General features: G+C 40.8%; 1 protein-coding gene across 5 annotated transcripts in view; it reads left to right on the top strand.

Annotated features, from left to right (window-relative positions):
• The first annotated feature begins 12,154 nt into the window (after positions 1-12,154).
• The window catches only part of CDKL5 (cyclin dependent kinase like 5), a 141,975-nt gene continuing 127,234 nt past the window's right edge, over positions 12,155-26,895 (top strand). For 3 of the 5 annotated variants that reach the window (XM_087757992.1, XM_087757988.1, XM_087757993.1), the window contains exon 1: positions 12,155-12,239. The gene's annotated coding sequence lies outside the window, so the exon portion shown is untranslated. The remainder of the gene's footprint in view (positions 12,240-26,895) is intronic. The other 2 variants (XM_087757991.1, XM_087757989.1) reach the window with 2 other exon arrangements.

Here is a 26,895-nt window from a genome sequence, read left to right as displayed (position 1 = left end):
AATCCACAAGCCACAGGCTAGTCATGGTTAATTCATATGACACGGTTTATTTCCATATTTTACCGTTCAGATTGTTACAGAGGGTTTGCATGTTTTTATTTCTTTCCACACCTTTCCACTTCCTCACTGCCAATTTAGGAGCTGTTAGTCTCAGTTCATAGTAATTGTAAGAAAATAAAATTCCATCTGTTTCTGTCAGGAAAAGGAAAGATAGGGAAGGGAATGAGAGAATCAACAGAAAATTCCACTTGCCAGACATCCTTTGCTGCTAGCTATTACTTTTCTAAGGGATGCCTTGCTCAGTTGTATTGCACAAAGTACCTAGCACTTAGCATATGTACAGTATTTTAATTGTGTATATGTCGTTAAATTCAGCACTTCCAAGAATATCGTGCCAAGCACTATTCTTCCACTGTTCATCTAAACTGATAAATATGACTCCCATGTGCAGATAGTGCCATACAGAACTATTTAATAATAAGCAGCCCGAAGCCCATTTTTCCCTCACTGGGTTTTCAGCTCCAGACATATTTTTAATAGGAATGTGTAGGAACTCATGCCAGAGTTGTTGAGTGTAATGGCAAAATTCAGGCTTCTGTCTTTGCAATCTGTCTTTCCAATAGCTTTGGAATGGCTTAAAGGTGAGCAAATAATGAGGAAGAGAGACAGAGAGAGGGGGAGGGAGACATGCACGCTCAGACAGAAGCAGAGATAGATTTAGGCTAAAAAGCCATTAAGAGTTAAATGATCTGCGAAGAGGAAAGCCTTGAAATTAAATTTCACTCAATATCAAATAGGAGATTTAAGAGTGGTATGTTAAAAGAGGCTCCTTTCACGAAAATGCAAATAGCAGCAAGCTGTTTTAATTATAGGCTGTAAGAGTTGCATGCTGGGAGACTAGAAAAAAATACAGAAGAGAGCAGAACCATAAAACCTTCCCATCGGTATTTTCGGGTCTTTTTCAAACAACAGTAATCTCAATCAAACAACATTTTGCAGCCCCATTATGCTTTTTTCTAGTTCATTGATAGTTTGACACATGCATACGCTGATGAGATTTCTTCTGCCCGGACCTATGCCTTCAAGGTGGGTCTCACAACTAAAAAGACATGATGCTATCAGCTTCAGAAGGTGGAGGAGCACGAATGAATCCCACTTTCCTCCTGATCCAGAGACCTGCAACCGCTGCTACCAGCGGCAGGAAGATTAGATCCCATAATCTGGTCCCCTGAAAGAAAGAGATGGAAGCATCTAGGTGGGGCAGCGACAGACCACGAACCTTCACCAGCAAACAAGGCTGATCTCCCCTATAAGCGGCTGTACGTAACACAAGCCATTAGTCAATAAAAACAGGGGTTCAGTTTCATTTCCAGTAGAAAACAGTGCTTGCTGGCAAGAGGAGAGCATAAAGAAAACACATCATCAAATATGCTCTACCTAAATGTAATACAAATACAAGCAGTTCACCTTAATAGCAGAAGTGACAATTCTCCTTGTTCTTTCCACCTCTTCCCACTCGCTGAGGCACGCAGGTCGCAGCCAGCTCTGTCTGAACACCTTGTATACTTGCCAGCCCCCTAAATCATAATCTCTCGCCTCCTTCAGTGAGAAAAAAATCCCTTCACTGTCATTTTCAAATGGAGAACGGACTAAAACTAAAACACCATCTTTCAGGAATTAAATATTGGCATACAAAACAAGTTGCAGAATACATTAGTTAGGTATGTGTTTGTTTAAAGTCTGGAAACATTGTGATGATGGGTGCTGAGTAAGAATCAGATAATAATAGCTCTGATATATTCAAAGGGAAAAATACGAAACCGCTTGGTATTTAAAAATACATTCAAGCTTTGATGATTGCATTATGTTTAAGAGAGGCCAACGCTGCTTTCCTAAGGCTTTTTTCGCTTTTCTTCAGTAGGTGTCACTGCAGTACAGGACAACTAGTTCCAACACAGTTTTGGGGAAAAGGATAATAAGAGCTTCACCAGGGAGTGGTCCACAATGGAGAACTGAAGCCTTATGCCTTGAGATTTTCAGCAGTACTGAGTATCAATCCTCAGACCCAAATTTTTTCTTATGCCTTTGTTTCTTGGTTGGGATCAAACACAAGAAACTATTCACTGTCATGGTTGGATGCAGTTGAAATCACATCAGGGAAGCCAATCTGGGACAACCATCATTCTGAAACAAAACCAGCTTTTGTGCACTTCATTTTGCTCCTGAGGACACAAATCACAACCTTCTTTCTGATGCAGCCCCCAATCAACTCCTTAATCCCATGTATGCATTACTCTGATCAAGACTGGAACTCTCTGCATTTCTTGCTATAACTTGAAAGCGAAATGTGTACCAGATTAGGTTTTCATTTTTCTGATTTAATGTATTTCACTTTTAAGATGGCTTGGCTGCTCATACAGTCAAACAAAATGTTGTTTTTAGCCGGGGTCGAGGAGTTTTACTTAAAACAATAAACCTTCAGATGTTAGCCAACAATGAAAATATTTGAAAGTAATATGTTTATTAAGTTGAAAGAATCCGTTTAAAAGTATTCCTGGAAATGCCTGTATGTCAAACATGGATGGACTGAAGCTAAAAAGGGAAAATAACAGGATGTGTGTGAGAAGCAACATCAGAAATTGAGGAGGGTTTTAGAAGATTAAAAACATACTTTCAGCAAGCTCATGTACAGTTAAAGAAATGCGGTTGCTAACAAAGTCATCAGAATTTAGTCAGACCGTACAAACTCCTCCTCTCTTAGTCATTCCTAGAAAACAAACCAGAACCGCAGTCTGCCGCGGCTCCCCGAGCCTAACAACCAAATCCCTTTTCAAAAACAGGAAGGAGAAAGCTTATCTTGGAAACAGGCTTTGTGGCTTCAGGCTCTTTTGGAGACATAATGACTGACATTCTAACGCTGGTTGAGAGCACCTTGTTGAGCACGCAAGGTGTGAGATCAACAGACCTTTCCCCAGTATAGGAAAGAGCAAAACCCCTTCACCTGAAGCACCCCAGTTGCTGAGTTCTTACAAGGAGCGAGCGGTGTATTCGAGCGAGATGGATCCCGTCCCGAAGCTTTGCAGTGCATGTAAAAACACACACTTTGAATTTCAGAGGAGCCAAGGCTGCCTGCCGGGAATGTTAGGAGGAACTTGCTCAGCCAGTGGGCATCCTGCACTCACGTGGGGAAGCTCCCTTTTGATCTCTGGGCATGGTTTTATGGAGTACTCTCTATAGAAACCCAAACTCCAGTTGATAGAAGCACGGGGAAGCGGCAAGGCCCATGTCCAGGAAAAAAAGGTATCCGCTTCCAAGCAAAGCTCACACTGAAAGAAGTTTTCATGGCTGCTGCTAATGTGCAGAAGCAGCTGGAGAAACAGGAAAGTCCCCAAGATAGAAACCAACACCATTATCAAGCAGCAAAGCCCTCCAGTGCAGATTGCTGAAATAAACCTCGTCTCAGCCATTTAGGTTGCATTCAAGTTCAAGTCCATATTAAGCATTAGTACGGACATCATGCAACCAGACCTGCCTAATGTGATGAAACAGAAAGATCTAAATTTGTTTAGGAATGACGCTGTTAACAACTATGCCTTCTCTCAGCTAAATCAATCACCTGCTACTTTATTAAATATGGTTCCTATCAGCCTTTCTGCCAGCCTAATGAACACATTGAAGAGGAGAGAGTAGGAATCAGTTCATTTCCCTCTGCACTCCCCAGAGGAAGGCGCACACATCTGAGCAACTATTTGCAGATGATCTCTGGAAAGAAAAGAGAAGAATGTTTTGAGGGACTATGCTTTAAAGCCACTTTCTACTGAGATGGCTAAACAGAATTTAGGACCGTTATTTTTACATTCCAAGTTTGAAAATTTTGTCTTGCCTTACACTACATCTTCGTTTCTTGCGGCTTCTACCTGTCTTGTTTCACAGCTTCAAATTTCACACCCACACCCTTCTTTCCTCCCACTCTCTTTGTCTCTGTAAAAAACCCTGTCATCCATGACTTCTTCATATGTCACTCCCTTCAGCCTCACCAAGTCCTGGATCCTTTTGTTTCTCTTCCCTCTTTTTCAGGGGTTTCTCTCTTCCACGCGTTCCTCCCCCCAGCTTCATTTCATGGCAGTCACACTGGGCTTCTGCTCTCTCCCTGCCTATGCTCCTCCCTGGCTAAATCCCTTATACTCTTTCTCCATTTTTAGCAGCATTGAATACGACCCTTCTCCACTTCCCCCTATCATTTTCTTGCTGTCTGCTCACCATGCAGCAGTTCTCCTCAGCCTTGTTCTTTGATTTCAACTCAAGTCATTCTTTTATTTTTGCCGTATGCCACGTAAGTCTTTGCTGATCCATCCAATCCCTTTGCTGAAGAGTCCCACATCTCCCTTCTGTGTGCAGTCAGCATTCCTCCTTCAGCTCACCCTATACTGGAGCTTACTGTCTTGCAGTGACTTTCATCACCCATATTCTCAGATCTCTGGTGCTGTGTTCCTCCCTTCGAAACGATGACCATGTATCTTTCAGCTTCATACTTCAGGTCTTCTCCCTCATGCTTCGTCACTCAGTCTTTCCAAAACTTCCAGGTCATCAGTATTTATCAGTATTTGTCTCTCCTCTCTTTTCCCACATTTTTTCTTTCCTTTCTCCTTCTGCTTCGCTGGTCACCCTTTTCTTTTGCCTCTCTCCTACTCCAAACCAGTTAGCTCTGAATCAAGCTGTCTTTCTCAACTACAAGTTTGTTTTATCCATCTTCAGTTCTTTCAGTTTCCTAGTTAAGTAATTCCCCATTCTCCAGTTGGAGAACATCTGTCATCTCAAGTAGGCTTTTTGCTACCCTGAATCATCCTCCCTCCTACCCTGCTCCTGCATCTCCTTCGCTCTCCACATTGGGATCTCACCAATGTCTTCTACATGAAGACATCTGCTTTCCATCTCTTCCCTTTCTGTAACTCCTTTCCTCCTTCCATGTCACATATTAAGAATTTCTCTTTTCCAACTCCTCTGTTTGCCTCAGTTCTTTCATCCTGAGCAAACTGTTGTTCACTCCTCCTTCAGTTCTCATGCTCCCACCAAAAACATTCTTTTTCTGATGTCCCCTTTTCTCACCAGCTACAGACTGCTCTGCTCCTCTTTCCCATCTCCAAGCTCATTAAACATACCTCTTCTACAGTTTCATTCCAGAACCTCTGTAAATGATCCTTCTCCCTTTAGACACAAAGTAATCTGCCCTTACCTATGTCTCTCATCAGTTTTGAACTGAACCAAAGTTGAAAAATAATAATCCATCCTTGAAACCTTGTCCTCCTTAAGTTTCGGTGACTGTTTTTTTTTTTTGTTTTCCCTCTGTGCGCCTGTCCATTACCACTTCATGCCATTTGGAGTTCTTTCAAGACCTACCTCCAGCATTTATGATGATCTAACCCTGTGATGATTTAGTTATTATTTTGAATATTCATCTCTTCACTCCAGATCTGCCTGTTTTTGTTCAAAGGAAAGTCTCAAAAAATCTGGCTCAGATTTGTTCTTCAGGGACATGACCCCAAGAACAGTGTGTTTAAAACAACACTTTCAGTTGCCTCTTCTTTGCAGTCACCATGACAAATCATACCTAGCCTGCCACTTATCTGCACTTTCCACCTCCATCTTTTTTTCTCATAGCCAAATTATGCCGTAATCCTAACAAGACTTTCTTCTAACATTTCTAGTAGAAGGCTTTTTGCATTCATCTGCATACTAAAAACTCACCCAAATTTTCATTATGCCACACACTGATTGCTGCAACATCTGTTTCCTTACCCTTGCCATGCACTACCTTAATAATTCACCATCGTTCAAGGAGATGGTAGGTTCTAAATCTTCCTCTCTTACAATCCTGTCTTTGTTCCCCCCATCTTTACAGCATCAGTGTGCGCTGTCTTCATTTTCAAGTCCATTTGCAATCTATCCCCACCATATCATCTCTCAAGCTCTTACATCCAGCTCACCCAGGATGATAGTTATCATCTGCTTGTTAAAATTCCAGGTAGGCACATCCATGTTATTTCCCATACTGCTCCCACCTGCTCTTGCCGAGTTTCTCATAAACATCAACAAAGCCACTGGAGTATTTTCCTTAAAAATCTCTATTTGAAATTCACCTCTGCCATGCTGCTACAGATTTGGTTAAGTCCAGGCAACTGCCTGTCCTGCTGTGTGAACTACCTCATCTTTTCCCAATACTCTCTCACCTGTTACCTCTGGAATTACGGAGTTTTTGGGGCAGGGATCATCTTCTTATTTTGTGCTTGTATGACACCTGATCCACCTAAATAAGAATTCTGTCCAAGAGTAGGACTCTTGAAGTACAATAGTGATGATAATAACGTTACAATAGGTAGAAATTGTAACATCTCAACTGTGTTGATATTGCCGTGCAACCCCTCTCTCTGTGCTGCATTTAAATTCATATTTTAGGACATAATCTTCTGTGTATCAGGCTACAAAAAGCATACACATCTTTTCCCTTGTCAAAAATACGTTAAAACCAAGTTATATCTTTGATCTAATTGAAGATTATATTTAGTGGGACAATGTCAGCCTAGATGCAATATTTCATATATTACTGTTTCATACATAAAGTTTTGGGATTCTGTATACAGATGCTAAATGTAGCGGCATGGGCTCTCCATCAGGCTTGGCTTAGTAAGACAGTTAATAAGTTCTAATTTTCCAGGAGAGGAAGGGTGATTCTTCTTTCCCATGGAAACCTGTTCTCTTAGAAAATAGGTCAAAAGAGCCCAAAGTGGGGGATACTGCTGGTATAGGTGAAAACGGTAGTAACTAAGTAAAGTTTAAATGCAACCAAGAGAGAAAGAAGTATGAGGGAGAAGTCAGACAGAGAAGGAAAATAGAGTGTTTAAATATAATGAGAGGGGCATGCTTTGGGAAACTGTTTATGGAAAGTTACAAATGCTCTGAAAACAAAACTGATTTTAAGAAAATAATCACCAGAAAAATATGTGAGCTATCCTATCTATCTAATCTGTTTTCATTCTGACATCACTGCTAGGGACTCCAGAGCTCCATGGGGGGAAAAAGGGGCAGAAGGCGATGTGATCTGTGAGACTGTAACGATGTATGTCGGCACCATTATTCTGAGACGAGCTGAGGGCTGCAGCGCTGATGGGTCTAGACATACAGGAATTGCCCTCAGAGCTTAAAGCACAGGCTACTGCAACAGAAAGCCACCCTGCAATCATGTCATCTTACCCCCTGTCTTGTTCCAACCAAATGCTGACATAAAACCATGAATTGTGCTCAAGGATGAAATAGCTCATGGGCGAAGCCACCTACGTGCACACTGAAGGTGCCTGTTACATGCAGTAAGAGATACTAGGAGGAATTAAATCCATTAACCATAACTGGTCATTATTATTGAAATAAAGATGTATAGTTCTTTGAAATGTCAGATTGTCTAAATTACTATAGTCTGGAAAGAAATATTATTTAACTTTATTCTGTGTACTATTTTCTTGTCATGGAGAAGTTAGAAAAACACACTGACTTTAGAACCATAAAAGAACGACAAAAACGTTTTTACTTTGCTGAAAGTCAATTTACTTTGTCGGAAAATACAATGCAAATGATGGCTTGCACACATAGGTCATTTTCATCAGGTATCAGCACTCTCATAAACACAACAAATTACAGTAAAAAGTGGACCAAGTTCAGAATATCTAAAGAAATTAAATGTCAGCAACTCAATTATTCATCTTTGCTTCTGCAAGTCAAAACAGTCACATCCTGATCTTGCAGGTTATAATTAGGCTGAGTCCTGGCTCTGTAAAAGCAGAATGTGTATCTTGCAATCTACCCACATATGTTTAGGAAGCCAGAAGAAAGGGCAGTGGTAATGCCTAAGAGGAGAATACAGCAGGTGGCTAAGCAGCACATAAAACCTATTTTTAAACTAAGAGGCAGAGAGTAGGTAAGCTCTAGATCACTGGTACTTTTCATAGCCTAAAGAAGTCTTGTTAAATAAGACAGTAAAACTATTTCTTACAGACCAAGCACTGTTTCTTCTGTTACTTCCCCCCTCCTGGGAGGGTTCTGTTTGGCTTAGAAGGGCTGGGCAGATCAGCTGGCAGTTCTGTGGCAGGGATGCGCAGAAAGCCCTCATCCCTGTTGAATCCCCACAAACACCCATGCCAGGCAAATCTTGTGGAGTCAACCACTTGCCATTGCAGGGAAGGATGATTGCTGCACCCACCAAATGGAGGAGGAAAAAATCGGTTTGTAGCCCTGGCATGGAAATGATTGCACAGGGAGGAATAAAGCCCTAACTCTCTGATCATGAGCCCAATCTTCAAAATAAAATGATCCCATTCAAGAGCAATACTTGCAAATGACACATTTTAAAATATACATTTTAAGAAAAGCTTTGTAAAAGGATGTGAGTGCAGTTATAGCAAACTCTGCCACCTGAGAATTGTAACTGTCGGCCTTTATTGCACATATTAAATATGCAACGCTGCATAGGAAATCCATGATAAAATTCTTTTTAAATTACTGCTTGCTCAACTGAGAGCTTGGTTCCTGGGAAAGCAACAGTCAGTTTGTAGAGAATAATAATAAAACCAGCATCACTCCCTTTTGTTGCATTGTTTTCTCTCAAGACCCTAGGAAAGAAACAATATCTATTCACTTCTTCATGGTTTTTGTTTCTTCTGTATATAATGAAATGTCACTGCAAGAAAGAATAAATGAATAATCTGCTCCTATCCATGTGCCAATTTCTGCACTTTTCAGCTAGGCAAAACTCCCATCGATTTTTGCCTGTTTAAAGGCTTTTCTAAAATGCTGTGATAGTATCTTGCCCCATGTATTTACAGTTATACCTGTCTAAACCCTATGGATAATGCCACTTACTCAGTATCCTCTTGCTATCCACTTCCACTGATGCTTACATCAAATTTATTCCTACCTGGCTCTTAGCGTCAGTGGCTTGAGATAAATGCAGTGGGTAAGCAGCTCTTTCCTACCGAGCCTGTATTACACCGGTTAGCCATCAAACCAGTAGCTGCCTGTACGCCTGGCTGATAAAATGACTCATAGGCGCTCCTAGAGAAGACACGTGTAGGACTTGGCACTTCACGCCGTTTCCAGCAGAATGGATCAGACTGCTCTGATCTGCACTGGAGGGCCAGCCTGACACCGAGCCAGCTAGTTTGTGGGACCAAAAAAGGAAGCCAAGACAGTCTGGCTGCTGCCTTCAAGTGTTTGTCTCTGGCCTGGATCACTCCATAACCTCCTTGGGAGTCTCTGGAAAAAACATTCAGGTGGCCCAAACTTCGGCGTTTCTCCTCTTTTTTACAGGAAAGACGTTTAAAAATGGTATCTTGTTATGAATGAGACCTGCTGCTTATTTGTCTTCAGAGTCATATACACTTGTTTGACCCGGTAAATCATATTTTTTCCTATATTTTATTTTAGTGACTTGGTGGAGTCTAGTCTAGCTTCTCAAAACCAAATCTCTATTCTAGACAATGATGTGCGTGTCAGAAAAAAAGCGCTTGGCCTCCACATCTGTGCCTGAATTGCAAGGGTTCACATTAGAAAATCCCATCTTTTTAGTTGATTGAAATTAGCCTCAAACTTTTGGATGCACTAAATAAAAATCTGTTGTACTCTAACATTTCTGTTACAAGATGAGGGAGAAAAATATTATGACAAATCCTGAAGAAACTCAGAAGACAAGTGATGTTTGATTTCAGGCATGTAAAATTACGGACTGCTGTCCTTAGTGAAGCAAAGCTCAAGATTAAAGTTTATTATTAAGTGTTCTATCTTCTCTGTCCCATACTGTATTATGAGAAACATCCAAAAGAAGGCAGATCTCAGTAAAAACAGTAACTACATCATGTCAGTGCATGAAACTGGTTGCTTGTGAGAAGCACTGTAGGAATAGGAAATTGATTTTGTGTAGGTCAGAACAAAAAATCCACAGTTCTCCCCTCAGATTTTGCCACAGCAGTGGTTCTGTCTATGCCTTCTCACAAAAATTCAACATGTACTACATTACTTACAATCTGGCCTCGTATTAAAATGACAAGATACGCTGATAGAAAAAAATAGTTTTAATTGCTAGCATATGTTACCGGAAATTCATTTTGTTATTTTTAAGCATTAAAGCATTACCCAGTCATTTATCTTGATTTTTAACTTGTAGCGCCACTGCCTTCTGTCCTGGAATCAGTTAAGAGGCATAGGGGGATAATTAAGGACCACAAAAGCCATTGACAAAATCTGGAGTAGCAACACTGGTAGCACGTTTTCTACCCTTTAGATAACAGCATCACATCTTGAACTTCAAGTTATCCTTATAGCTATGGATGATGTGATGTACTCCTGACACAACAATATGGGAAGATCCACATACAAATTGGGAGTTTTGGCAGACTTTTAAGCATCAAAGTTTCAAAAGATCAGTTTGACTGCCTGCTGTGAACCATGAATCAGGTGTTTCAGATGTTATATTAGAAATCCTCTGGGACCTTCCTTCTGAACTGCAAAGCTCCAAGTCTTTGACCACACTGGCAAGCACCAAGGCCTAACAGAAGACCTGTAGAGTGCAACAGTTGGTGCTGAGGGCCTGATCTTCAAGCTATGCACATTTCAGGGATTCCTGGTGTTCCACTAGTTCAGTTTGAGTCCCACTGATTACTCATTTGTGGATGGAATGCATTAGGTGCACTCCTGGAGCAGCTCTGCCAGTTTAGCTTCATCCAAAAGGGATCTACTTCATGCACTCCCAACACCACTCCACACTGTGGACCAAAGCACTGTAAGCAGAGATGATGACAGCATTTACTTCCAAAGTGCATCCCTGATCCAAACTAAAACACTTAAGGGCCCCAAGGCTCATGAAGCAGTCTGTGTGGAACAACAAACAAAAATGAGGAGCCTGATTTTTATGCACTGCAATGCCTTATGTTCTGTTATCTGTCTGCACAGATTTTTTTAAGGTTCATATCCTTACAGAAGAAATACACTTTTGGTTAGTGTTAGATTAGCAATACTCAACCATCGCTGAGTCCTAGGGCATGTTATGTCCAGTGGGCTTCATAACATTTTTCTAATTTAAATAACTATTAAAGCATACCAAGACAACGAGAGTTGAGTTCAAGCATCCATAACGTGCAGAACTGCATTTTGCCATGATGCATCTGATGTTCGATGTTTGTCTGAAAGTGGCAGCTAAAAGTGGCTTTAGTTTTTAACTGTATTTTTAATTTGTGTGAGCAAAGCTGGAAAGTGCAAGCCTTACAGGTACCAGCAACAGAATCTGCCAGCCAAGATTACGGTTTTGTAAAGGCTGGAGAAATGCTTGAGTGCTGGAGACACCTTCACCGTTTCAGGAGCTGATCTGAGAAATAAAAGGAGATACTGATTTTTAACATCCCCGCTGCCCTTCTCCCCATCCACCCATCCAGCAAAAGCAGCAGCGGTTCCTACCGCCCTCCTCCACCCCCTCCCCGTTCCGCACAGGGGTGACTAACGGCTCTGCCTGCCGGGGGCGTGCACCAGTTTCCATGCCAAAAAAAAAAAAAAAAGAAAGAAAGAAAAAAAAAAAGAGCCCATCTGTTAGGGGAATCCCCCCCCGAACGAGAAGCCACCTGCCCCCCTCCCTGTCCAGGGAGGGCCACGTCCCTCACGGCCCGGCCCCGCCCTGCTGCCGGAGGCTGCCCCCCCGCACCTCCACCTGCCTGCGCTGCCAGCAGCGGAGGTGTCACTCATGACTGCTGCCGCCTCTCCCGCAGCCGGACCTTCCGGCGGCTACCGCCCGCCACCGCCACCGCCGCCTCTCTCCCGGCCCGGCCCGACCCGACCCGACCCCCGGGGCCCCGGCCCCGCCGCCGCCCGCAACCCCACGCCCGTTGCTCGGCAGCTGCGAGTCAACCGAACCTGCCGCGAGGGCGGGCGGAGCCACGGGGGGACTGAGGGGAAGGCTAACGGCTAGCTCCTATTGGTCGAGGAGGGAGTGGGCGCGGCCTGAGGGCAGCTCACTCCTCTGCTACTGGTGGGAGGAGGTGTCAGTGCGGGCTTGGGGGCGTGGCCGGGCGGCTAGTGGTGTCGGTTGAGCGCCGCGCTAGGGAGGGACCGCGGCGGGCGGGGGAGCGGAGTGAGGGGGCGGCGGGCGAGTGAGCGCGCGAGCGCGCGCCGCCGGGTGTACGGCGAGCAGCGGCAGCGCCGGAGCGGAGGTAGGGGAGCTGCGCGGGGCCGGGCGAGCGCCGGGAGGTCGCCCCTTGCCCTCCGCCGCCCTCACCTGTCACCTCCCGCCTGCCGGGCTCCTGCCGCTGCTGCGGCGGGGCCGCCCCGCGCCTCACCCCCTTTCCTCGGCTCCGTCCCTTCCCGCCACCCCCCCGCCGGCGGCCAGCCGCCCGACCCCCGCCGCTCGCGCCCCACCGCCGTTGGGCGGCCGCCGCCCGCCCTCACACACCCACCCGCCCGCCCCCCCCCCCCCCCCCAATCCCGCCGGCAGCCGTTTCCTGGCGCTGCCGCGGGGCCGGTGGGCCGGCGGGGGAGCGGGCGTCTCCGCGGCGGGCAGCGCCGCGCCCCGCTCCGCAGCCCAGGTGCGCCCGGCCGGCGGGGGTCGAGGGGGAGAGGCTGCGGTGGCTGGCGGGGTCCGCCGGGCGCCCCGCTCGGGAGGGGGCAGAGCCCGCGGGCGCGGCCCCTCCTCGGTCCCGCTGGCCGTGGTTTCACGGAGGTGCCCCGGGGCGGGGGGGCGGCGGTGGGGTTCCGCCTGTGGTCCTTGTCTTGCGGCAGCGCTCCCCCCTTCCTCCCGGAGCCCCTCCTCCGCCCGGCTGGAAGGGCTCATGGCTTTTTCTAAAAAGATCCTCCTTAGATTAGTGTGATTTGGGGGAGGGAGTGTTTCTCTGAGGGTTTTTTGGTGTTTTTTTGTTTAAATCAGTCGCACTATTGCTGGGCTTGTGCATTTTCTGTGCCAGTTATGAGAAAATTACACTAGTTATTACCAGGTAGGTAGGTGGTGATGGAGAGCATCGGAGGGGACAACACCCAGGAGAGAAGGCTGTTCCTCAGTTGGAGCTGCTAGGAAGAAGAGGGATGCCGGGATTCCCGTTGCTGGGCTATTCCTTGATTCTGCTCTCAGGTTTCATCCTTTATAGTGGTCGGTGAGCAGGGAAAACGCGGTTGCTGTCCTTGGGCTCGAACATAGGGAAAGGAAAAGGACTGTTTTTCAAGCAGGGTTTTGTGTGTTTGCAGCAATGCCTCTTCCTGGGCTGGAGGAGCAAGAAGCTCTGTTCCTGTTCGGTTCTCTTTGGTGTATGTGAGGGCTCTGCGTGCTGTTGCTGAACTACTCCAGCCTCGCTCTGAGAGATCCTCCTTCCGTCTGCATGGTGTACTGCCTACCATTGCTGCGGCAGGTAGCTGTCTGAACCAGCAACAGCGTGGAACTGCCATAGTGAAATCAGTAATGATCATGCAAATTCCCGTGTGCTGTGCCTTGGGTGAGGGAAGCTATTACCTGACTTCTACTCAGTAGACTTGTCAAGATGGTAATACGTTAGTCTGCAGTCATGTCTGGAAGAGTTCTTTTTTATTGCAAATACATACTTATTTAGCAAAGCTTTGGAACGTCTCAAATAGGCTGTGAGAGAATATAAAACAGCGGAGGGCTGGGAAAATCCATTGGCATGCTGATGGATGCAGATCATGAGTGGCCTTCAGGTTCTGTGGTATTGCTGGAGAGAAGTTTTAAATTGTCCTGTTAGTTTCTTTTGTCGTCCTCATGCCTCTCTGCTATTTTTCAGATAGATGTCGAGCACTGCCGGCTTCCAGTATAATGAGTGATCAAGTCGTATTTGCCAGTTGATAATGGTTTCTTGGCTAGTACAATCTACAATTCCCACTTCATTTTACTATCTATGAGGACACTTCACTATTTTTTTCCCCAAATCTCAGTGTAAGGCTGTCAAATCTAACATTTCACATAGTCTGTTGGGTTTGCCTAAAACAACGTGATCTTTAAGATTTTTCTTGCCTTAGTGTCGGTATGTGTGCTCTGACTTAACAGTGAAGAGATCTGCAGTTGAAAAAAAAAAAAGCAAGCTTTTTATAAAATATACCTGCCCGAAGTAGAAACACAAAGCGCCATTTTAATAGGTGGATTGAATAATAGAAGTATTGGCTTTTTCTGTTGTACAGACTTAAATGCTACCTCTAGTTGTGTGGGTGTTTAAGATTTCTCTCGTTTTGCTCATTTGGCAATAGGAAGGAAAATCTCCCCCTTTGTACTTCTGGCAAGATGTTCTGCAAGGAGAGAGCTCTCTGCCTAAAGAAGCCTCTGCATTGAATAATTCTCAGGAATATGGCCTTGTTTGTCAGTATTCACCTAAAACTGTAATATCTAGGGATTTAAATCAAAATTGTATGAAAATCTTTGTTGCCACATTTCATCCCCTTAGCTTTTTCTGTCATGCAGAAAAACTGGATGATATATTACAACGGGTAAAAGACCATAGTTTATAGGAAAGGGGAGAAATCTAAAGCCGTAGCAATCAAATGCTGCAAGGAGCAAGTGCTATACCTTATTTTGGAACTAGATCTTTTGAATTAATTTCAGCCAGTGCTTACAGCTGCAGTTGAAAGCAGTTATAATCGTTCAAAAATACATGCGTAAAAAATACTTGCATTATGCCTGATTTTTAACTTTATTTGACTGTAGACAATTTTAATCAATCTGATACATAATCCATTGTTTTACGTTAAAGGTTTTTTTTTTTAATATTTTAGATTTGAACTTTCTGGAAGCTGAAACTAGAAATTTGGTTTGATTCCTTTTGTCTGACTTTAACATGTGAGTTGTAACAAACCTGTTAGTGTTGTAGCTGATCTGCTCTGGCTTAGTTTTCGAAACTTGAAGTGTTGAAACAAAGAAATTGCATATCCATTTTAGTGTTCTCATAGGTCCTTTCAGTTTAGTTTAATAATGATGAGGAGAAAAATACACTTTGAGATTCAAATACTGAAATGTTTACAGTAGCTCTATATTCCTAACAAAACCCTTGAGAATATCAATTTCATAAGCCTTTTTTACCAGTGAAATATCTACAAGAAAATGTAAAAAAAATTGCATGGTCAATATAGAGAGAACTTCTTTTTTTTTATAAGGAGTTTTGGGCTTTTCTGTTGGAAACTATTATTGGAGCATGGGTACAGTTAACTATAGTGCCCGCATGGTTTGACACTAGCAGTGGCTATTTCTGTTGTTGTATGGAGCAGGGCTATGTGAGTGGGAGGAGAGCTAAGACTGCGAGTACAAGGTGGAATAAGAGAATAATTTCTGTATGCAGAAAACACCCTCTCTCTATATATAACAAAAAGCCAGTTCAGTGCTGTTATAAAAATAGCTATTTATAATACTGACTATATATGGATGCTCTTGAAAACTGTTCGTATATAAGCATTAGCTTTCTCTCTGTCAAAAACACAACACTCAGTAGTAGAAATCTGGAAAGAAAAAACTAACCAGCAGTTTTTCTAGGTATTATTTAAGCTCTGGATAAGATATGAATTCTTATTTATGAGAATTTTCTTGAGCTTACATGCTTACTCTGAGCAGAGAATGAACATGGGTCATGAAATGGTAATGAGAGGGAACTACCCCGAAAATGTGTTGACATGGAGAATAAATGAAGTCATTGTGAACTGTGTGCTCATCATGTGAAAGGAACAAGAATGTCTTACATTTGCTGTAACTTCTATTTGAGAATTTGAAAGAATTTTAGCACTGCTCTTGAGCTAAACCTAGCAGCTCTAGGTTTTTATCTTGATGTTTACATCAGAACATCAAGGCACGAGAATGATCAGTGACTTCTTGTCGCTAAAGAATGTGTGTAATATAATGAGTAATAGAGTTTATTTCCTGGTTCCACATTCTGTATTCTAACTATAATACTTTAGTATCTGTTTGGAGATTTGTTTGTGAATGGTAATATCAGCTTTCTGCATCAGAAGTAGTAAGAATTAATTTCATTACATAAATTAAAATGAGCATTAAAACAATACATAAGTAAACTGAGGAAATCGCTGTTACAACATCAGCCCTCTTGCCAAGTCTGTGTAGTTTCATAATATTAAATGTGGATGAAGGAAAATGTTAAACTGCTGAATGTTCACAACGCTAATGCATTCAGCTTTTAAAAATAAGCTTTTTTGTTTAGAATGTGATAATATATTTCTTTGTTACTGTGTTAAATAAGATATTTTAGCATATCAGAAATAATTGCATTAAATATCTTGATCAAATCACAGTGAAAGAACAAAATAAATTTAAAAGGTTCTGCATGTCTTAAACTCTGTTGCTATAGAAATATTGCATGTATTTTTTTTTCCCTGCCTTCTCTGAGGCAACCATGAGAATTTCATAGGAATAGGCTAGCCTTCAGAGAACTTCCATGCCTGTTTCCTTTAGGCAAAATAACTTCCAGAAATGAATGTATGGGCTCTGAAGTTCGAGTTGTGTTCTGCTTCTCTGTTCGTATGAAGATTGATACCTGAATTATGTTTAGTTGCTGTGGAGTCAAAATAATCTATTGCTGTGTCTTAAAATGAGGAAAATGCGTATGGAATAGATAGTTAATCTGTGATAACTTTCTGTAATACTTATCTGTGATACTGAAGTGTTTAGGTCTCCAGAAGCTTTTAATTCTAGCTTTAGTGCAATTGGATTTATTTTTCTAACATTACTTCAGAAGAGATGTTAGTGTGTTCCCGTTTGGCTTCAAATTTATATTCCTAATCTAAGCTGGTGGAACCTTCTAGTGTTGGAATTGCCCATTAATATCTTGAAAATTAATCCTTTAGTTGATGTATTTTTAACAGTAGGATAACTTAACACTGACACTTATTTTGGAAAAAGAAGATAATCATCCTGTGGGTGGCATTCATGAGAAACGCTTGCCTGGCAGTATTTTAAAAAAGGGGGGGAAAAAAGCCCCCAAACCAAAAAACAAATTTCTTTTCTGGAAAAAAACAAAAACAAACAAAAAAAAACCCAAAACAAAATGTGACTCAGTTCTTCACTGAATTCTCAATATGCCAGCCACAGAGCTCCATTATTTTGGTGAATTGTATCACTATCTCTGTTAACCTTTTCTTACAGATGACTATAGAAGTACAGATGTTAATGGTAACACACTGCTTCATTCAACTGAAGGAAAGGGAGGATGTAGCTCTAGGGTTCCGTAGAATCAAATATTTATTCAACTATTAAGTATGAAAAAAAAAGAATAATTCTTGGAGCTTGAATGTGAAAACAAAACTTTTTTCACCCCCTCCTCCACTTTTCATAATTAGGTGTCAGTGTTTAAAAGTCATCATGTATTGTAGGAACTGTACATTTCTTAGTGAATTCAGAGAAATGGTTAGCGCTTACAATGATTTATTTGTAGGGGAGAGTTTTTATTTAGCTTAGTTCCTTAGAGATATATTTTGGTTGATGTCATCATCTAACAATTGCGAAGCCCTTGTGTTTGTGGAGAAACCCTTAGTTTTCAAACTCGTGGAAGTTGTTGTGATCTTGAAATGGATTTTTTTTTTTTAAGTTCTTGCTGAATTGGCGATTATCTGGGGTAACTGTCTGACATAGAATCAGTTTTTTTCAGTACGTTTGGTTTACTTTGAGTGAGCTTAGTGCTCATGAAGTGAGCAGCTACTGAGCTGTAAAGTCCTGCTTACGCGTGAATAGCTACTTGAACGTACGTCAGTTCACTGCTTTACAGTCTCATCCCTTTCTGACCTTGAGAAGGTAGATCTTTGTTTGGCCTGTATGCAATAGACTGGGTGACATCTTAACTTGTTAAAACAATCTGATTTCATGGCCACAAAATAACTGCCAGCTGACAACTTTTTTAAGCTTTGTACCAACAAGTGCGAGTTTGTACTTAAATATTTATCTTTAAAGCATCAAAACTTTTGATTTAAACTGGAGAACATAGTAAATTTGTGTTTATAAGCTTCCTACTTGTTGCTACGTTTCCTAACCTTAAGAAGGTCATATTTATTTTTTGTGTAATTCACATCTCGCAAACTCCCTGTGTTTGCCTGTGCGTGGTGTTGGTAGAGCAGGTCCGGTGTGGCCTGAATGTTGCAGACCCACGATGTTTGGTGGTGTGCACTGCTCTTTTTCTCTCCTCTCCCTTTTCATCTGGACAACATTGCTAGATGATGGCGAAGAGGAAACTGTGTTCTGATGGGAGTCCTGTAGTAAATAACCTTCAAAAGCTTGCTGGAAGGATTGGGATATTACTCTCTGCTGGCTTCTACAACAAATTTCAGTATGCTCGGTAAGAGTATCTTGCATGCTGCAGCATATCATGTTAATTGCAGGTTCATTGGAGCAGTTTTCCATGAATAAATGTGATGTAGTTTGATTGTTCCGCATCTTCCAAGATGGTGGTTTTTTTTTATAGACTGCATTTTTGGCTCTTTTCTGAAATAGTAATAGCAAAACTGAGGTGTATGGAAGGTGGGGACATGTCATAGTCAGCTCTCTGTAAAGCTCTTCTTGTCAGAGCTATTACACTTGTTCTAAATTCCTGTTAACCTGCTGTGTTCAGTAAAAACTTTACAGTAGCTGAAAACAAATTGCAGGAAAAGTTTCCTCTTCTGATTTTTATTTTGAACACTTGGCAGCATTTTGTTTATTCCCTGGAGTCACTTAAGCCCTCTCTACAAATATTTGTGCACATGTAATAAGTTAAACATGTTTAACTTCAGTTGTATTGCTTATGGAGAAGTGTAAGCAGTGTAAGGATTGGGGCCCATCTGACTTTAGTTTTATGTGACCCCCTTCAGAGGTGAAGAAATCTTAAAACTGTCAAAACGTACGGCATCTCATATAGTATACAAAACTGTTTTTAATCTCACATCTTAATTGATATTTCAATTTCATGTTGTTCAAAATAGTTGGTAGACATACTGGCAGCTCCTAAGTGTTTTCTGTGTTGTTGGAATATACTTTGGGGATGAAAAATAGGGGATGGGCATAGATTAAAAATAACTTAGAATAAGTTTGCTTTTTATGTTATGTACCATTTGAGATAAAAAAAGTTTAATTTCCTTGTGGGTTGTTTATGTATAGAACTATTCATCCAAAAGTTAAAGCTGTTTATTTATTTAGCTGTTTATTAGTCAAGAGTAGGCAACTGTCGTAGCAGTGACAATAGATGTTAATAATTTTCAGTTGTGAACCTCAGAACATACACTTTTTTTAATGATATCCTTTTTTATTGCAAGATGGGTGCTCACTGAATTGAGGCTCAATCTATTAATAAATATAGGATACCCTCTCCCCAGCTTTCTGCGGCTGCTTTTAGTAGGATTGTTTAGGGTATTTTGAAGTGAAAATTGACATCAGGGATGGAAGAGGGAAGTCAAGAGATTGTCTAGTTAGACCTTCTGCTCAAAAGTAATATTTTCCTAAAAATATGCTTATTCCTAAAATGTCACTAGGAAGAAGTTGTGTAAAATGAAATTATTCGTCTCTTTCCAGGGCACCTTTTTTTTTTTTCTCCCCTCCCTAAGCTCAACTCATTTTAATGACACTGCTGCATTATCTTCTTTTGAGCACTTGAACAGAAAATTCCAGCTAAAAGAAAGCAAAGGTCTTTGATGCAAGCGGGTTTCTTTCCTCCTTTTGACTCTGATCTCCCCCCTTTTTTGTTCTACTCTTAATCTGCCACATCCACAATGTTGCCATCTGGTTGTTTGCTTAACCTCTGCAAAAATGCTTCCAGTCTTCCTTGCTTTGCTTGTCAGACAAGGATGGAGTTGCAGTATTCCCAAATCCACCACTCCAGACATGCACACGTAGTATGCTGTTATCTACCTACACCTATAAGCTTTAAAAAAAACCCAGAAGAAACCCCCAAAATCCCTCACCTTAACCAATCCTTGTATGAAAACACCTTCAGTGAGTCTATGCTTGCTTCAGAAGTTTCATGCTTTAAAAACTTGAGTCTACCTTATGGACCTCTTCACACTTTCCTGATCCATCTGTTCATCTAGCACAGCTTCTTCTCTATCCCTTCACACAATCTTAGGCTGTTGAAATGCAAGACGCCTTTGCAGATCCTTTAATTGGTAGTAGTCTTTATTTTTACTTCTCTACATCTTTTTGTATTTCTTAAAAAAAAAAAATCCTACAAAAAAAAAAAACCAACCTAAAAAGCCCCACCCCAAATCTTGTGTTTTCTTTCTTCTTTTTTTGTTGGCGTTGTTATTATGAAGGATGTTTTAAATTGCATGCCATTATAATGTTTTTATGCAACCATTATTTTTCTACTTAACTGTGAAATCTTGTTTGGGTACAGCTTGTGTTTAAAGACAGTTATTTATGGAGCGCTGTAGCTGTGCATCGTGATGTACAGTCAGTACATGTGTTGATCTGGTAAGTCTATAGACTAAAGCTACTACTTTATGCAGTGTAGCCTATAATAAAACAGAAAACCTTGAGGTGGGGAGTGGCTAGTGCTGATGAAATGCTTTGTGGAACAGGTGGGACTTCAAAGTTTTATTTTGGTTTGAGGGAAGGCTGCTTATGCAATTGTTCCATCTGTCCATCCATCTGTCCATTACCCTGTCCTCTCACCCTGCCAGTAACTTCTGAACCACTTGCTCAATTCCTAGTCAGCTTTGGCAGAGGGGCAGCCTTCTCCAGCTCTGTTGCAGACATACAGGTCTTACAGAAACAGGCAGATGGTTAGACAAGAGACTGGGCAAGAAACAGGGGGAACTCCGTTTGCATCTCTGTGGTCAGCCTGTGGCAAATACCTGTCCTGGCGTTTGCTGCCTTTTGCCAAGCTAGCGTGCAAAGTAAAGGTAGTATGGAAAGTGGGAGGCACATGAAGCTGCTGTGGTAGGTTACTGCATCGTGCATTATGGGGTGGATGTCACAGGGGCAATAATTTGGGGATGTTATTCCAGGAGGGAAGTAAGGGTACTCTCATGGGTGGACATGGGACCCAGAGTTATTGTGAGAGACCTCTTTGACAGTGCCTGATATAGGTTATGCAGGAGGGTAGCTTATGTTTTTAAAGAATTTCCTATCTTTAAAGGAATTGAGGGAAGAGCTGCTCAGTTTAAACCTATCATAAAGAGCAAGGAAAAAGGAGAGAATTGTAGGTGGAATAGAAAACATGTCATCTGATGTACGTGGGTAAGAGGTTGTACATATCCTACAAAGTCAGTGACAGAAATATGAACTTGATGCAAGAAGAGTGGCAGCCAACCAGGAGGAACTTCAAACATAGAGCCTCATATATAGAACAGAGGGGGATTAGAGACAAAAGAGGTGCTGTAGCACAGCAAAACAAATTGAAATCACTGAAATATTTCTTGAAAAACTTGGTGGACTGAAATGTTGTGTTCAGTTTAGGCTTTCAAGAATTCTGCAGCTTCAACACAACAAACGAGTTGCTTGACTTTCTTTAAAAACTGTACTACTGCTATAAATAAAAACAGATTTTGGTATGAAGGTGAAAGTGTGGGATGCCCACGGTAATAGTAAAAAACCAGTGTTTTCAGAAGGTGAACCTCGACTCTGCTTATTCTAATCAAATAGCTATTCCTGTCATTTGGAGATCATTAAATCTGTTTCAGTAAATTCTATACACATTGACATTTTAGTCACAAGCTCTGTGAGTGAAGAGCATATTTGAAAAAAAAAATCATGGCCTTACTTCTGTTAACCTAGTTGTTTTTCAGTTGCTTCTGCTGACTCAAATTATGTGATGTAACTCTCAGAAAAACATCCATGTATATTTGCAATTAATGTATTTGAAACTTAAGATTGTTTTAACTATAAGTTTGGATACTGGGAGATTTTTTTTTTCTTGTGGGATAAATCAGATTTGTTAATACAAGTCACCATAAAATACAGTGACTAAAATTGTGTTGCAAATAATATGTATGGATGAGGGGAGACAGGAAGATATTTAAGGCCAAAGTCTGTTCGCCTTTGGAGGCCTATCCTGTATTTTTCCACACCAGTAAAATGGGTGACCTTTTGTTTGACTGTTCCAGTTATATTCACTTAAAATAACATTTGAGCTATTGTTGGCTATTTCACTGAAAATGGAATGGCAGATCAAGCCTGTCAGCTTGCTCTTCTTCAGATAAATTAACAAAGAGGAAGTATGCTGTCCTTTTAAATAATTAGACTAAATAAAGCTTCAATGCTAGTGAAAAAAGATTGTGCAATTATAGAGAATACGAATAAATAGTTTTACTCTTGTAAGTTTACTTTCACACTCTAAAATCAATGGCTATTTTTTTAAATACTAGTTCTTACACTTTTGTAATGTCTCAGATTTTTAAAGAATTTATTAACAATGGTTGTAACTTTCGCTTTGTGACTATCAAACTATTTTCTGGATTTTTCTTACATTGCTTAGGGTTTAATATAACTTCTTGCTCACTTCCTGATTTTGCTCATTAGTTTTATTTTTGATCTCTTTTTACCTTGTGAAGTACAACAATAGTTACTACAGAACCGACCCCCCCAAAATGTGCAAACTGCCGTGCCCCATGCACCATCCACCATCCAACAGACATACGCACCCCCAAATCTGGGGAGTGACTTGTAGTATGAAATGTGCAAGGGTGATGGTGTAGGGCATGTAATGCATGAAAATAAGAGTGTGGTTTTATACTGTCACATCTTGAGGGTAGGGGCTGTATGATGGGACCCCCATCCTAATTTGTGCTTATGGAAGTTGCCGTACAGATAAATGACCACTTCCAGTTTCTTCCACCTGTTGTGAATGTAATACTTAGAAAGGAAAATATGATATCTTTCCTATCTTTAAAGCTGGCTTTACATACAATGCTGAGAATTAAATAGTGGAAGCTGGGTTGCAGTAGTGGAATGGAAGCAGGGATGAAAACGAGACTATTTTGTTGAGCGTATTTCCAGTATTTACATATTTTCATCTGCTGTGGAGCCCTGACATGGGGAGCCCTGCGCGCTGGGTCTTAGGGAAGACTGTGTGCCTTATGCCGGGCCATGTCATCGAGAAGGGTCTGGCACAAGGCTGTGGCGAGGGGTTGCCCCTGTGGATAGGGCTCCCACTAGCCTTGAGCTTTCCTGCTGGAGGTGGAGCACTGCCTGGGCAAGCTGTACTGCCCAAGCATGGTATTATTCAGAGGATAGGAGTCCTTGTGCTGCGCTGCTCATGTTTGAGAGGATATGTCATGCTAAAGGTTTAAACTGGGGAGCTGCATATTCAGTTCAGTGTTTGAAGTGTGGGATTTGACAGCTCTGTATGTAGCATATATATTTGTGCAATGTTAATTTATGGGCTTTTTTTATCATTTCATGGCTCATTCATATCTCTTGGGATGAAAATCCCATCTACCTGTGAAGCTGAAATAATTGGATTTTATTTCAGGTGCAATGATAGATGAAGATTAAAATGTACCTCTAGAATCAGTTACATTTGTGAGATGAATGGTGAATTTTCCCTAACTTCCTTTTCCTTGTCTGATGGACTTTACCATTTTATTGAGGAACTGTGGGACAGATTAAAAGAAATTGTAGGCTTTCATATTCATTACATATGGCAGACTGGTGGTGGTGAAGTTCCTCTGCTGAAAACCAGAAATAAATTTGAACGTGATGTGAACTGCTTAATGTCTGCCAATGCCTGGTAGTTACATAGAAGAGATTTTCGTCATGATACCACAGCAGAAGTGGCATTATAGTATGCTTTAACTTGGAGGTTAAATCTAGAAACAAAATATCAAAAGCAGAGGTTGTTTTTAACATGTACTAACGCTTGCATGAAAATAGTTTTGTCTAGTTGCATTTTGCAAGCAAAAGGACAGGTATATTACTGTAGCATAGTATGTGCTCACGTTTAGGTTCTGTAGGGTGGTAGAACAGCAAACGATGCTGGGCACATAAATATTTGTAGGCTAGAGAATTGCCTGTGATGCTTGCTTTAAGATTGATTCTGAGTACAGAAATGTACAAAATATACCGTTAATGCTCTACAGTTTTATTATAAATCAAACTACTAAATTATTTGTTACAAAATCAGATTTTAAATTACAAAAGCCTTATTTCATGCTGCACTTAATCTAGCTTGGCTAAAAAGTAGCTCTTAGGGGTGTCTTGCTGCTGTTTCTGGTGTTACTGCATGCCAGTGATTCTCATATGGACCACTTCTGTAGTCATTTATGATCCTTTATGTGGGACTGTCAATGGGGATGTGTGATATTGGGAAAATACTGGATTATTTTTTTTTTTAATAAAAGGAATATACCTTTTGTGCCTTTGATGTGGAATATTTAAGAAACAGTGAAAATGATACCATGCTAACAGCTTATTTTCTCCTGATTGCTTTTTTGGAAAACTAAAAGTGTTTGTGCAAAAGCCACAGATTATATTGAAATTTTTGTCCTTTAAATATGCCTCCAAAATACATGAGCTGAAGAGAAATTATCCAAAAGGTATATGGAATACTGAAATATGAAGGGAAGTGTTTTAAAATCATTTTCAAGAAAGTCTTCTTCTGGAATATGTGCATACTATATTATTTTTTTTTTCTACTAGCTTTTTCAGTTTGATATGTCTTTTACCATTTACTCTGATTAAATGAAGACAAGTAGACATTCTCTTTCGAACGTTGTTCCTTAACAATACAGAATAAAGTAATGTACGTTGTACTTGTCAGTTTTTGAGTTGTTATAAGTGATTAAGATGCTTTTTAATAATTCCACCTCAGGAAAATAATACTGCCATTTAATTAATAGCAAAACCAAATCATCAGAGGAGGAGAAACATAGCTCAAACGAATCTGAAAAAAGATGAAAGCAAGTGTTGAGCAATTGCACTGCAGTACAATCCTCTTGAAGGAGAAACACACAAAATAGGTTTCCAAACTGATTTCGAGTTAAGATGTCAGTAGTGGGGTGAGAATACTGTACATATGCCCCTGCTAGCTGTGTGTGGTACAGCTGTGTTTGGAGTGCTAAAAAAAGTGGAATATAAGTCAAGGCAGCAACTGGACTAAATTCCAGATGAGTAAGAGTTCTAGTGTGCACCATTGACTAACACTTATTTTGGTTAGTTACTGTGCTTCTAAAATATTGTGAATGTGTCATACCTGAATTAAAAACTAAACACTCTTAAATATACATCCTTATAACCCTTTCTTTTCAAAACAGAAGGATTAGGTGAAAATAGGACTTGGTCCTTCGGTAGTGTGAAACAGATTAGTTAAATTGCCAGATAAATAAGAATTATTTACCTGCATTTGTTATATGTTGAAAGCTGTATGTTTTCTATCAGCACTTTTGAGAGTCAGTTTTTGCAAGCAAGTAGTCTGAGCTTTTTGTTTGAAATTCTACCAAAATTATGGGACATCAAGTAAGCATAGTATACATGTCTTTAAGTTGCCCTCATGCCTTCAACGAGTTTAGGTAATAAAGCGTTGTGTGCTGTGGTAAAAATGACTATAAACAATTGTTCTGAGATATTAAGTAGAGTAAATATATTAAATTTGGATAGAGTGGAAAAATAGATGGGGTTTTAAAAATGTGTGCTGTATAAGGAGTTGTGCTGAGCATGACCTGGAAAAATACTTTGAGTTTCATGAATGGGCCTATTTAATTGTCTTGTTTTGCATATCTTATTTTAAGAGGTTTGTGAAACAAGCTGGAGGAACACAAATTGGAGCAAAATTTGAGAAAACAGAAATCTGTAGCGCGCTTGCCTTTTGGTAGAAATTGTGAATGTTCTGGGCTGTATCTGAACTTGCTCTGTAGTTTTCACCTTTGTTGCTTGGCTCTGTTCAGGGTGGTGCCTTTGTTCTTTCATGCACCACTATTCATATGCTGTTGTTTATACAATTTTAATGTAGAAAAGTGGTCAGTGTTTTCTTTGGCACTTATTTGCAATGATTCTTTTAGTTAAAGAGTATAATCGTCAAGTAACCCTTCTGCAAAATAACAAACATGATCCCCCCCAATTATACGGTAATACTGTAAGCTATTGTATTCCATGCAGTTGAGGCACAACTTAATTGAATCAGATCTGGAGGATGTGAACAGCAAAAGTTTTCATCTATTCTACTTAAGAAACCTGAAGGTAGAGCTTAAGTGGAAATGAGTTTTGCTGGTGGATATACTGAGAAGGCATTTTAGGTAGATTTTTGCAGCTTTGTCAATGATGCGAGGCAGCGTGTTCTGAGCAGACCTCAGCGTCACTGCTCCTGTCTCCGTGTATAGGAAGTTGTTTGGAACTTCTTAAGTTTCTTCTTTTGAATTATAGGGATTGTAGAGTTCTTGGCTCAGCATTTGAGATTACAGAATAGGAACTGAAACAAAAAAGACTCTCTAGGTTGTAGACTGTCTTTAAGATAGAATACTGAAGTATGCTGAGCTCTTTTTATTCAGTGATAATTGTCATTTCTCCCTAGAAATTCCAGTAATGTGTCCTTCACTGTTTTGTCCATTTGTATTAAAGACATGAAAGGTTAGGATAGCACCTCAGGGGTTTTGCTTGTGATTAGTGTATGTTTTAAGTAGGTTTTGGGGGGTTTTTTTGTTCTCTGATGCAATTTCATGGAATCTTCCAGGCTGTCATTTCTTGTTGGGAAATATTGCTTAAATTATGAATGGCTAACTACTTAGTGATGCATTTTAATGCAGATTACCATTTTATGCTGTGATTTGCTTTGAACAAATTTGTTTATTTTTAGGACCTTGGTGTGTCTTCCAGTGAACCTCTAGAAAGTATGATGAAGATCAGTGGTAGAAATGGTCCTCTTTTGTGTCACGGTTCTATTTTAGGATTGCTGCCATGGAGCGCAGATGTTGAATAGGGTA

This window comes from Nipponia nippon, unplaced genomic scaffold (assembly GCF_047370975.1).
Source record: "Nipponia nippon isolate SJK-2023a ecotype South Korea unplaced genomic scaffold, ASM4737097v1 scaffold_2, whole genome shotgun sequence".
Classification (NCBI taxonomy): domain Eukaryota; kingdom Metazoa; phylum Chordata; class Aves; order Pelecaniformes; family Threskiornithidae; genus Nipponia; species Nipponia nippon.
The sequence above is the reverse complement of the archived record's forward strand: the minus strand, read 5'-3'. Positions and strand labels throughout refer to the sequence as shown.